Below are 12201 nucleotides of genomic sequence, written 5' to 3'. Positions count from 1 at the left end.
ATTTTTTTTTTGGGTAAATGTAAGTTTCATTAACAAAAAGGAGTAAAGTACAACAATCATGTGGTGGCTCCCCCGACAGACCAAGGGATACGCCAAAGTCTATAGAGTGCACATGTACTAATAGAACTGGAAAGATTAATACTAATAATCCTCTGTTTAACGTCTTCTATGATGCAAGTAGCTAATACACTTTCCGACCGATGGGTTTGCTCAAATCGTCTCAAGTTCCTCTCTCGCCATAAATGGTATATGCATGCACCAAGTAATGCTCGATAAGCAACATTGACAATATGCTTCCCCCTCCACTTCCTCGATGCCCATTCCACGTCTCTTGTCCACTCACGATTTGGCCAAGCAAATCGAATATGTTGTCGTATAGCTGCCAGGCATCCTCTGCTAAATCAACATCGGAAGAACATGTGAGTGTGTGTCTCCACTGTACCCTCGTCACACAGAATACATCCCCCTAGATGGGTCATCCATGGTTTATCAGTTGTCGGTAGCTTCTCCTGAATTGCTAACCATAGGATGAAGTTATGTCGGGGAATCTTCAAAGTACCAGAAAGTAGTGAAGACCATCCTACTTTCGGTCCAGGTGGACAGAAAAGTCTGTATAGGGATTGTGTAGTGGGTCGTCCCTCTGAAACCCGCCATTTGATCCTGTCATCCCCTCCATGAATCTGAGGTAAAGTGTAAATGATTTCCAAGCATTCCAAATCAGTAATGAAAGGCCACTGCCATTGTCCCTCATCAATGACTACTTGAAGTTTGGTGGATTCATCAAGTCCTAGGAGGCTTGGTCCTCGTGGGAATCTAGCAATAAGTGGCCCCAAGTGGTGCCATGGATCCTTCCTCAAGTAGAATGACCTCCCCTCTCCAATAAGGAATTCCGTCATAGGTACTCTGCTGATTCAAAAGTTATTATGGATACACAATACCTTATTATGGTGAGCCAATTTTTCATGCAGAATATACTATACAACCTGAAACAAGACCAGCTGATGCAGGTTTGTATAGATGCTTTTTCTTTCCTAGTGAGCAGTATATTGGTTATCGTTCGGCATCTTCACTAATCCATTCGGTGTGCTGGTTAAATTACTTGCATTGCATGTGTTTTCATATCCAAAACCAGCTCAAAGGTTGGAAAATCCAATGCTTGTGGTGATCGTGGACTTCCATCATAGCAAGGAACATAGTTGCATCTTGAGTACTTTTTCATGTGGTTTAATTGCTTAATTTTTTGAATCATGGCTTATATTTTGATCAATATCTTGTTCCTGTAGAGGGGTGCTCCTACCAAAGGACCAAGACAAGATTGATCGTGTGTGTTCACGACATCAACATTCAGTCTTTTGCAATGACATTTCTAGGTTACTCCTTTCCAAATATTCAATTGTTCATTTATTTAGAAGCATGATGCTAACACGTTATTTTTTTAATGTGCCATCCTATCTTGCAGCCATCCCCAAACGAGGCATCATCTCTGTGTTACTAGAGTATGTCTTCATTCATACAATCAATGGGATTTTTGAGATAGAAATAATATTGAAAAATATTTTCCTTGTGATGCAGGATGGTGAATGTGGTACTGATTCAGGAGATTTATTGGTGCTGAGCCAATTTGTCATGCAGAATACACTATACAACCTGAAACAAGACCGGCTGATGCAGGTTTGTATAGACGCTTGTTCTTTACTAGTGAGCAGTATATTGGTTATCGTTTGGCATCTACACTAATCCATCCGATGTGTTGGTTAAATTACATGCATTGCATGTGTTTTCATATCTAAATAGATGCAAGAATGCCAGAGCAAGGGCGTCTTAAGCTACGTGTCACGAATCTGAATTCCAAGTCACAACTACTTGGTATTGATCAATTAGCTCACCTGCTGTCATCATCAGGGCAATTGCAGGTGATGTTCCTTCGAGTCTACTTTCTCTGCTGATTCAAAAGTTATCATGGATACACAATACCTTATCATGGTGAGCAAATTTGTCATGCAGAATACACCATACAACCTGAAACAACACCAGTTGATGCAGGTTTGTATAGATGCTTGTTCTTTCCTAGTGAGCAGTATATTGGTTATCGTTTGGCATCTACACTAATCCATCCGGTGTGCTGGTTAAATTACTTGCATTGCATATCCAAATAGATGCAAGAATGCCAGAGCAAGGGCTTCTTAAGCTACGTGTCAGCAATTTGAATTCCAAGTCACAACTACTTGGTATCAATCAGCTCACCTGCTGTCATCATCAGGCAATTGCAGGTGATGTTCCTTTGAGTCTACCTTCTCTGCTGATTCAAAAGTTATTATGGATACAAAATACCTTATTATGGTGAGCCAATTTTTCATGCAGAATACACTATACAAGCTGAAACAACACCAGCTGATGCAGGTTTGTATAGATGCTTGTTCTTTCCTAGTGAGCAGTATATTGGTTATCGTTCGGCATCTACCCTAATCCATTCCGTGTGCTGGTTAAATTACTTGCATTGCATGTGTTTTCATATCCAAAACCAGCTCAAAGGTTGGAAAATCCAATGCTTGTGGTGATCGTGGACTTCCATCATAGCAAGGAACATTGTTGCATCTTGAGTACGTTTTCATGTGGTTTAATTGCTTAATTTTTTGAATCATGGCTTATATTTTGATCAATATCTTGTTCCTGTAGAGGGGTGCTCCTACCAAAGGACCAAGACAAGATTGATCGTGTGTGTTCACGACATCAACATTCAGTCAAACACTTTGTTGAATGTGAATGACTCAAGCAAGGTAACATAAATTTGGCAGTTGACATACAAGGTATGACTTTTTCTTTTTGGTTGTTATGCTTGATGTATTTCCTTTTGGGTTAATTTTGTGCGATTGATGTCTTTTGATTCTTTTTGTCTTTTCACTGTTAGTGATTGTGGGTTTTTTGTGATTGGTTTGTGATTTTTGGGGTTTTATTCAGAATTATTTACGTGTTTGTGTTTTTTGTGTTCTCATTGGTTGTGATGTGGGGTCGTGTTGTTTGCTTTGTTTGTGTAATTTATTTTGTGTTTTCGTTGTATTTTTGCTCTTTGTAGTGTAATTTGACATGTGATTGTGGTTTGTCTTCTGATTGACTATGATTGTGGGTTTCTTTTTGAGTGTTGTGTGGTTCTTGGATTTTTATTGTTTATGTGACTGTTTGTATTTTGATTGTTTGATTGTTCTTTGTTGTGGGTTGCTTTAGTTACTTGAATTGTTGTGTGTTTTGGTGCAATTTGACTTAATTGTTCGAACGTGTTTCTTGGATGAGATCTTTTGTGTTCTAAATAGTTTATGTGATTATGGGTTGTTTGTATCTTTGTGTGATTTTGGTTTGTCTTCTTATTCTTTTTGTGATCGTGAGTTTGTCTTATGAGTTATTCGTGATTGTGGGTACTTTTCGGATTGATTGTTTTGTGATTTGTGGGATTTTGTTGTGATTGTTTATTTGATTATGTTGTTTGTGATTTCTCGATTGTTTTTGTGGGTTATGATTCTTGAATTTCTAGTTTCTTGGAATTTATTTTAATTTTGTCTTGTAATTAGTTTTGTGATTGTGGGCTAGTGCAACTCGTGTGATATTTGAATTAGTTTCTTGAACCTTTCTTTGTTGCCGTGATTATTCACTTTTTTTTGGGTGAATTTGGTGTGATTGATGTTCCAATATTTGGTTAGTTTTCTGGGTGTTTGAATCTTTTGATGTTCTAATGGAATTTCAGTAATGAATTATGTGATTGTTGGTTTTTTTTTTTTGATTGATTGTTGTGCGATTTGTGGGATTTTATTTTGGTTGTTTATGTGATTGTGGTGTTTGTGTTCTCATTGTATTTGTGCTATTTGTAGTATTTGACCTGTGATTGTGGTTTGTCTTCTGATTGACTGTTATTGTGGGTTTTTTTGTGAGTGTTGTGTGATTTCGGGGTTTTTATTGTTTATGTGATAGTTTGTATTCTGATTGTTTGATTGTTCTTGGTTGTGGGCACCTTGTTTAGTTACTTGAATTGTGTGACTAATGTCTTATGATCTTTTTTTCTTCTGATTGTTCGTGATTGTGGGTTTTTTGTGATTGTTGTGTGATTTGTGGGTTATCATTCACATTTTTTATGTTGTTTGTGCTTTTTGTGTTTTGATTGTTTTTGTGACTGTGTTTTGTTGGTTTGCATTGTTTGTGTGACTTATTGTTGGTTTTGGTGCAATTTGATGACCTATTTGTTTGTTCTTGTTTGTTGGATTCGATCTTTTGTTTCTAATTAGTTTGTGATTGTGGGATACCTTTTGTGATTCTTGATTGTTTCTTGTGGATTATGATTCTTGAATTTTAGTTTCTTGTAATTTTATTTTAATTTTGTCTTGTAATTAGTTTTGTGATTGTGGGTTTGTGGTGAAAGTGAGATGATATTTGAATTAGTTTCTTTTGTGGTGTGATTATTGATTTTTTCGTTTGGGTTAATTTGGTCTACTGATGTTCCAAATGTTTGGTTAGTTTTCTCAATATTTGATTATTTTGATGTTCTAACGGAATTTTAGCTTAGTGTTGTGATTGAGGGTTTGCGTGCAACTGGCTTGATATTTGAATCTGTTTCTTGGACTTTTCTATTTGGTTGTGATTCTTGATATTATTTGGTTAATTTGGTCCAATTAAAGTTCTAATAGTCACTTAGTTTTCTTGGTGTTTGATTCTTTTGAGTGTTGTAATGGGATTTCATCCCCTTGCTATTATTGAGACGTAGTTTCATGGAGCTATGTATTTCGATGTTGGTAGCAGTGTTTGAAGCAGGAGCATTGTGGTTAACGTAATTTTATAGTTTCATGGGCTTGCTGCTGCCCATCTTGACGAAACGGTCAACAGTAGTTCGCTTCACAAATTCTTTTTCCTTGCATCCTTGTTTCATGTATTGTTGACCTTGTTGCTTTTTCTTCCCTATAGGTCGCTTGTGTAAGTGCTGCTCTCAAGGACACCAAGTTTGGCGCGTAAGGTTTTCATGGTAATTCTATTAAAAGTTTTTTGATCTTCCAAATCTGAATTTCATGGCTGCTTGTTGGCTTGCAGAAAATATCGAATCGAGTAGGTTGATTTTAGCAACCATATCATCCAAAACCAGCTCAAAAGTTGGAAAATCCAATGCTTTTGGTGATTGTGTAATTCCATCATGGTAAGGGAACATAGTTGCAACTTCTGTACGTTTTCATGTGGTTGAATTGCTTAATTTTTGAATCATGACATATGTTTTGATCAATATCTTAGTTCGTGTAGAGAGGTGTTCCTACCAAAGGACCAAGACAAGATTGATCGTGTCTGTTCATGACATCAACATTCACTCACATGCTTTGCTGAATGTGAATGACTCAAACAAAGTAACATAAATTTGGCAGTTGACACACAAGGTATGACTTTTTCTTTTTGGTTGTTATGCTTGATGTATTTGTTTTTGGGTTAATTTTGTCCGATTGATGTCTTTTGATTCTTTTTGTCTTTTGATTGTTAATGATTGTGGACTTTTTGTGATTGGTATGTGATTTTTGGGGTTTTATTGATTTCTCGTACTTATCATTTCACTAACTTTTTTCTTGCTTAAGGTTTTTTTAATTTGAAAGACATCAATCATTCATTTATAGTGAAGCAAGATGCTGAACTGTTCTTTAATGTGCCATTATATTTTGCAGCCATCCTCATAAGGATGTTAATAAGAGTCACCTTTCTCTTACCCGAGTATGTATACATTTATACAGTCAATGGGTATAGGATCGTTGATCAAATGAATTCAACAAAATAATTCACTTGTTTTTGCAGGATGACAGATCTGGAGCTTACAGGAGCTTCTTAGGCTTTATGTTAGGAACTTGAATTCCAATTCCAACTCGCAACTCATTGACGTCCATCAATTAGCTCGTATGCTGCCATCTTCAAGCAATTGCAGGTGATGTTCTCTTGAGCCTACTGTCTCCCTTGCACTCATTTTAAAGTTACTATTAACTTCCACTAAATGCCTATGATGTTCATTTGTGCTATGGTTTGGTAGACTGTTGGAAGGTCATACATGCCACAAGCCAGATTATTTCATGCAATTAGTGAATTGCATCATATGATTTGTGAATATCCTCTTTTGCAATGACATTTCTTGGTTACTCCTTTCCAAATAATCAATTGTTCATTTATTTAGAAGCATGATGCTAACACATTATTTTTTTAATATGCCATCCTATCTTGCAGGATGGCGAATGTGGTACTGATTTTAGGAGATTTATTGGTGCTGAGCCAATTTGTCATGCAGAATATACTATACAACCTGAAACAAGACCAGCTGATGCAGGTTTGTATAGATGCTTGTTCTTTCCTAGTGAGCAGTATATTGGTTATCGTTCGGCATCTACACTAATCCATCCGGTGTGCTGGTGGTTAAATTACTTGCATTGTATGTATTTTCATATCCAAATAGATGCAGAATGCCAGAGGAAGGGCGTCTTAAGCTACGTGTCAGGAATCTGAATTCCAAGTCACAACTACTTGGTATCGATCAATTAGCTCACCTGCTGTGTCATCATCAGGCAATTGCAGGTGATGTTCCTTCGAGTCTACTTTCTCTGCTGATTCAAAATTTTATTATGGATACACAATACCTTATCATGTTCATCTGTCCTAGCAAGACGCTGAATTGTTCTTTAATGTGCCATTATATCTTGCAGCCATCCTCAGAAGGATGTTAATAAGAGTCACCTTTCTCTTACCCGAGTATGTATCCATTTATACAGTTAATGGGTATAGGATAAATGATCAAATGAAGTTAAGAAAATAATTCACTTGTTTTTGCTGGATGACAGATCTGGAACTAGTCCGAGGATATCTACTGCTGCCGAGCCAACTCGTAATGAACCAAAAGCTATACAATATAATGTGGGAACTGGTAATACTGGTTCACTTTACATGCACTTTCCTCTTATCTTTTCCTGGTGTGCTTTACACTTCTTATCATTTCACTACCACTGCTGGTGATGATTCAGTTTGCTTGCTGAAAACTTGCATAAAATTTTATTGGCTTGTTATGAAAGTCGTTGGCGGATAACTTGAACAAAAAATATAGAATAAGAATATCTTTGAGAAGCTTTGGCATAATGACCAAATCTTGAAGTGGTTGGTGTGTTATTAAAATCTGAAGCTAAAATGTAATTTAATTGAACTCCACCAGTACTTCATATTAATATTGAAATCACAGAAACAAGACCTTGCATTTGCGCAATCTGATATTAAGGTTGCTTTTCTGCCTGTAAAGGTTCCTTTAAAGATGGTGCAAAGGAAGGAACTTGGATTTAGTCTTAGTCTTAGGGTCCTAATAGGATGTTTGTGATGCTGGACAAGTTTCAAAGGTAAGCTGGTGTTACAACAAATATTTACCATTTTGCAAGTTGTGTCTAACCAAATTTAGCACACATGATTATCATGCTATGATTGCTCTAGGGAACTATGTGAAAAGCCTCTTAAATTAAGATTCAAAATTTGCTGGCTGCTTCATAATAGAGTCCATTGTTGATGTGCTGGTATTAGGCTCTCCATCAAGTTCCAATTCTACAAGTGTTAATTCCAGCTTCTGAATCCAAGAACTTATGCTGGTGCATGAAGCGACATGAGCTGCTAATGTTTTCTCAAGCTCGGTGGTAAGTAACAATATTTTCTCAAGTATGGTGTAACGTAACAATATTTTCTCGAGCATGGTGTTAAGTGATAATATTTTCTCAAGCATGGTGTTAAGTAACATCTTCTCAATTTCATGGCTGCTTGTTGGCTTGCAGAAAATATGGAATCGGGTAGATTGATTTTAGCAACCATAACATCCAAAACCAGCTCAAAGGTTGGAAAATCCAATGCTTATGGTGATCGTGGACTTCCATCATAGCAAGGAACATAGTTGCATCTTCAGTACGTTTTCATGTGGTTTAAATGCTTAATTTTTTGAATCATGGCTTATATTTTGATCAATATCTTGTTCCTGTAGAGGGGTACTCCTACCAAAGCACCAAGACAAGATTGATCGTGTGTGTTCACGACATCAACATTCAGTCACATGCTCTGCTGAATGTGAATGACTCAAGCAAGGTAACATAAATTTGGCAGTTGACATACAAGGTATGACTTTTTCTTTTGGGTTGTTATGCTTGATGTATTTCTTTTTAGGTTAATTTTGTCCGATTGATGTCTTTTTATTCTTTTTGTCTTTTCACTGTTGGTGATTGTGGATTTTTTGTGATTGATTTGTGATTTTTGGGGTTTTATTCAGAAGTATTTATGTGTTTGTGTTTTTTGTGTTCTGATTGTTTTTGTGATGTACGGTTGTGTTGTTTGCTTTGTTTCTGTAATTTATTTTGTGTTTTCATTGTATTTGTTTTGTTTGTAGTGTAATTTGACATGTGATTGTTGTTTGGCTTTTGATTGACTATGATTGTGGGTTTTTTTGTGAGTGTTGTGTGGTTTTTGGATTTTTATTGTTTATGTGACTGTTTGTATTCTGATTGTTTGATTGTTCTTGGTTGTGGGCTTGTTTAGTTACTTGAATTGTTGTGGGTTTTGGTGCAATTTTGACTTAATTGTTCGAACTTGTTTCTTGGATGAGATCTTTTGTTTTCTGTTTGACTATTATTGTGGGTTTTTTTGTGAGTGTTGTGTGATTTCGAGATTGTTTCTGTGAGAGTTTGTATTCTGATTGTTTGATTGTTCATGGTTGTGGGCTTGTTTAGTTACTTAAATTGTGTGACTAATGTCTTATGATCTTTTTTTCTTATGATTGTGGGTTTTTTGCGATTGTTGTGTGATTTGTGGGTTTTCATTCACATTTTTGATGTGTTTGTGCTTTTTGTGTTTTTATTGTTTTTGTGACTGTGTGTTGTGTTGGTGATTGTGGTTTCTTTGTGATTGGTCTGTGATTTTTTGCGGTTTTATTTAGAATTATTTATATGTTTGTGTTTTTTGTGTTCTGATTGTTTTTGTTATGTAGGGTTGTGTTGGTTTGCTTTGGTTTTGTAATTTATTTTGGGTTTTCGTGCAGTTTGTCTTAATTGTTCGAACTTGTTTTCTTGAATTTGATCTTTTGTTTCAAATTAGTTTGTGATTGTGAGATGTTTGTGATTCGCGATTGTTTTTAGTCGGTTATGATTCTTGAATTTCTAGTTTCTTGTAATTGGTTTTAATTTTGGCTTGTAATTAGTTTTGTGATTGTGGGCTTGTGCAATTGGTATGATATTTGAATTAGTTTCTTGGACCTTTTTTTGTTGTTGTCATTATTCACTTTCTTTGGGTGAATTTGGTCTGATTGATGTTCCAATATTTTGTTAGTTTTCTGGGTGTTTAATTCTTTTGATGTTCTAATGGAATTTCAGTAATTAATTATGTGGTGGTTAGTTTTTCTTTGATTGATTGTTCTACGATTTGTGGGATTTTATTCTGGTTGTTTATGTGATTGTGGTATTAGTGTTCTCATTGTATTTGTGTTGTTTGTAGTGTAATTTGATCAGTGATTGTGGTTTGTCTTCTGATTGACTATGATTGTGGGTTTTTTTTGTGAGGGTTGTTTGGTTTCTGGAATTTTATTTTTTATGTGATTGTTTGATTGTTCTTGATTATGGGCTTGTTTAGTTACTTGAATTGTTGTGGGTTTTGGTGCAATTTGACTCAATTATTCGAACTTGTTTCATGGATTAGATCTTGTCTTATAAATAGTTTATGTGATTATGGGTTGTTTGTATCTTTGTGTGATTTTGGTTTGTCTTCTCATTTTTTTTGTGATCGTGAGTTTGTCTTATGATTGTTCGTGATTGTGGGTACTTTTCGGATTGATTGTTTTGTGATTTGTGGGAGTTTATTCTGATTGTTTATGTAATTGTATTGTTTTGTGTCTCATTGTATTTATGACTGGGGGTTGTGTCGGTTTCTTTTATTACTGTGATTTATCGTGGGTTTTGGTGCAATTTGAGTTAATTATTGGTACTTGTTTCTTGGATTTGATCTTTTGTTTCTAATTAGGTTGTAATTGTGGGTGGTTGTTTGTGATGCTTGATAGTTTCTGTAAGTTATTCTATTTTTTATTTTGTTGGAATTTTGCTTGATTTTATCTTGTAATTAGTTTTGTTATTGTGGATTTTTGGTGCAACAAGTATGATTCTAAATTGGTCGTGGTGCTTGATGGTTTTTGTTTTTTGGTTCATTTTGTGTGACTACACCCTACTGAACGACGGCTTTGAGAAGTGCAAGGCTCAAACCAACAAGCTGCAAGGGTTAATAGAAGGATTCGATCTGAATCGCCTTGACCCCACTCTGGACGAGAATCTCGAGCCATATGCACCAGGGGGGAATTGGCCATTAAAGATGATGAGTTCGCAAGTTTGCTCGAGGAGATAGAAAGCTTAGATAGTTATGTCCTCAAAATTTTCATTTTGATTTTGACAATGTAGATCGAATATCTTTTGGCTCAGATTTTTTGTTAGACGATTTTCGATTTGTTAGAAAACTTGCATATTTTGCCAACTGTATCTACGATTAACCATTTGGTTAGCTCACATACTGTTCCTTTGGAAGTCGATTTATCACTTGCCAAAATTTTGACGTTACGTAGATTTTACTATCTTTCTCAAATCGACTGATTTTTCACAAATCCTACGATTTTTCTCAATTCGAAAGATCTTTCACAGATCCTACGATCTTTTTCAGATCGAATGATTTTTCGCAGATTCTAAGATTTTCTTCGGATCGAATGGTCTCTCGCTGTCTTGCTATCTTTCACAGATCAAATTATATTATGCAGATTAAAAAATGAAAAATTGACGAGTAATTTAAAATTCGTTGCAACATCGCTTTATAACAAGTAAATTTTATTTATTTTCGTACTAGGTACTTCATTTCAATTTCACTAATTATCAATTAGCGGGTGTTGGAAAAGTAAATGTGTGGATATATCTCGTTAAAACCACAAAAGAAATTTGATTGTTATTTCTTTTATCATCACTTTTGCAAAATTTCAAAGAACGTATATAATTGCACAAAAAGAGATTAATTGCGGGATATATATATATATATATATATAACATATAGAATGGTAGGAAGGTGATTACTAAAGGCTTTCTTCACTATAAAAATACTTAAGAAAAAAAAAATGTATAATTAATAGTAATTATCAATTATAGGACTTTGTAAAGAAGCAATTTATTTATAAAAATTATTGTAAAAAACAGCAGGGAGAGTGACTGTGGAGCATCCGCCAAAACTCGCTCCTTTCGTTTGAGCCGTTGCCAACGACCGGAACATTCACTTCGTGAAAGAGAAACTTTTTCTCAGTTACTGCCAAACTTGTGGGATTTGCTCATATTCAATACATTGCACGATGGTCTCCCCACAAATACAAATTTTAAACTCTTCAAGGCGTGGTTTGAGAAGGTCCAATTCGATACATGCCCATGCTTTGGAGAGCTTGGATGATTGAGCGTAGCGTCGTCAATCTGCAGAGGGGTTCCAATCGTGCTCGCCACCGTGAGTAGGATTTTCTTGCGGAACAGATGCGCTGGCAGCTCCGGAAAACTAACCCAAATCGGAACAGTTGACGACTCCTATGACGGCATGAAAGTGGGAGTCCACTTAAAGACACGTATTGGGTATCCCTGGATAAACCAAATACGGCGCAGCCACAGGCGAGAGTAATCTGCTTCACACGGTAACGAGGCATGTCTGTTGTTCAGCATACTAACCGTGAAATGGCTTTTGATGCCAGTTCCAGCGAGCAGTTTGTGCAGGATGCTATATGAAGGTGCTCCATGTGAAAATTTGTCGACCAGTGCAAATTTGAATGGAGCTGCAAGAACTTCGGTCTTAGGATCTGTGAACAGCAATGTAGGACCTTTGTCGCCAGTGAAAACTGTACCGATAGCGGGTGGTGGCGAATCCGCAAGGAAGTATTTGTGGGTTGTCGTTTTAGCGCTATTCGAGGCCCGTGATGGCGCAACAACTTCAGCGAAAGTTTTCTTCGGAAGGTTCGGCGTCGGGCTCGAGGAAACTGGCGGCTAAAAATGTTTGACTGAGTGAGTTGACCGGGTCAACTCAGTCAAAAGCGAGTTAAACTCGCCGGCCGCCGGTGGTGGAGGTTTTGGCAAGTCTCCGGTGGCCACTTCAGACTAGCTAGTGGGTTCCGCCATGTCGGGGTGAGGCCAA

The 12201-nt window shown here is 36.4% G+C and overlaps 1 long non-coding RNA gene across 23 annotated transcripts in view; it reads left to right on the top strand.

Annotated features, from left to right (window-relative positions):
• Positions 1-8268, top strand: part of LOC105159619 — a 22661-nt gene extending 14393 nt beyond the window's left edge. For 17 of the 23 annotated variants that reach the window (XR_002286945.1, XR_002286951.1, XR_002286949.1 and 14 more), the window contains 12 exons: positions 2808-4988; positions 5068-5170; positions 5263-5402; positions 5682-5727; positions 5809-5935; positions 6229-6328; positions 6455-6573; positions 6702-6747; positions 6837-6919; positions 7558-7667; positions 7803-7929; positions 8006-8268. This is a non-coding gene — a long non-coding RNA (uncharacterized LOC105159619). Of the gene's footprint in view, positions 1-2807; positions 5003-5067; positions 5171-5262; positions 5403-5681; positions 5728-5808; positions 5936-6228; positions 6329-6454; positions 6574-6701; positions 6748-6836; positions 6920-7285; positions 7380-7557; positions 7668-7802; positions 7930-8005 lie in introns of all 23 variants that reach the window. The other 6 variants (XR_002286939.1, XR_002286932.1, XR_002286937.1 and 3 more) reach the window with 6 other exon arrangements.

The sequence above is a fragment of the Sesamum indicum genome, linkage group LG4 (assembly GCF_000512975.1).
Source record: "Sesamum indicum cultivar Zhongzhi No. 13 linkage group LG4, S_indicum_v1.0, whole genome shotgun sequence".
Classification (NCBI taxonomy): Eukaryota; Viridiplantae; Streptophyta; class Magnoliopsida; order Lamiales; family Pedaliaceae; genus Sesamum; species Sesamum indicum.
This window is presented reverse-complemented; position numbering and strand designations above follow the sequence as displayed.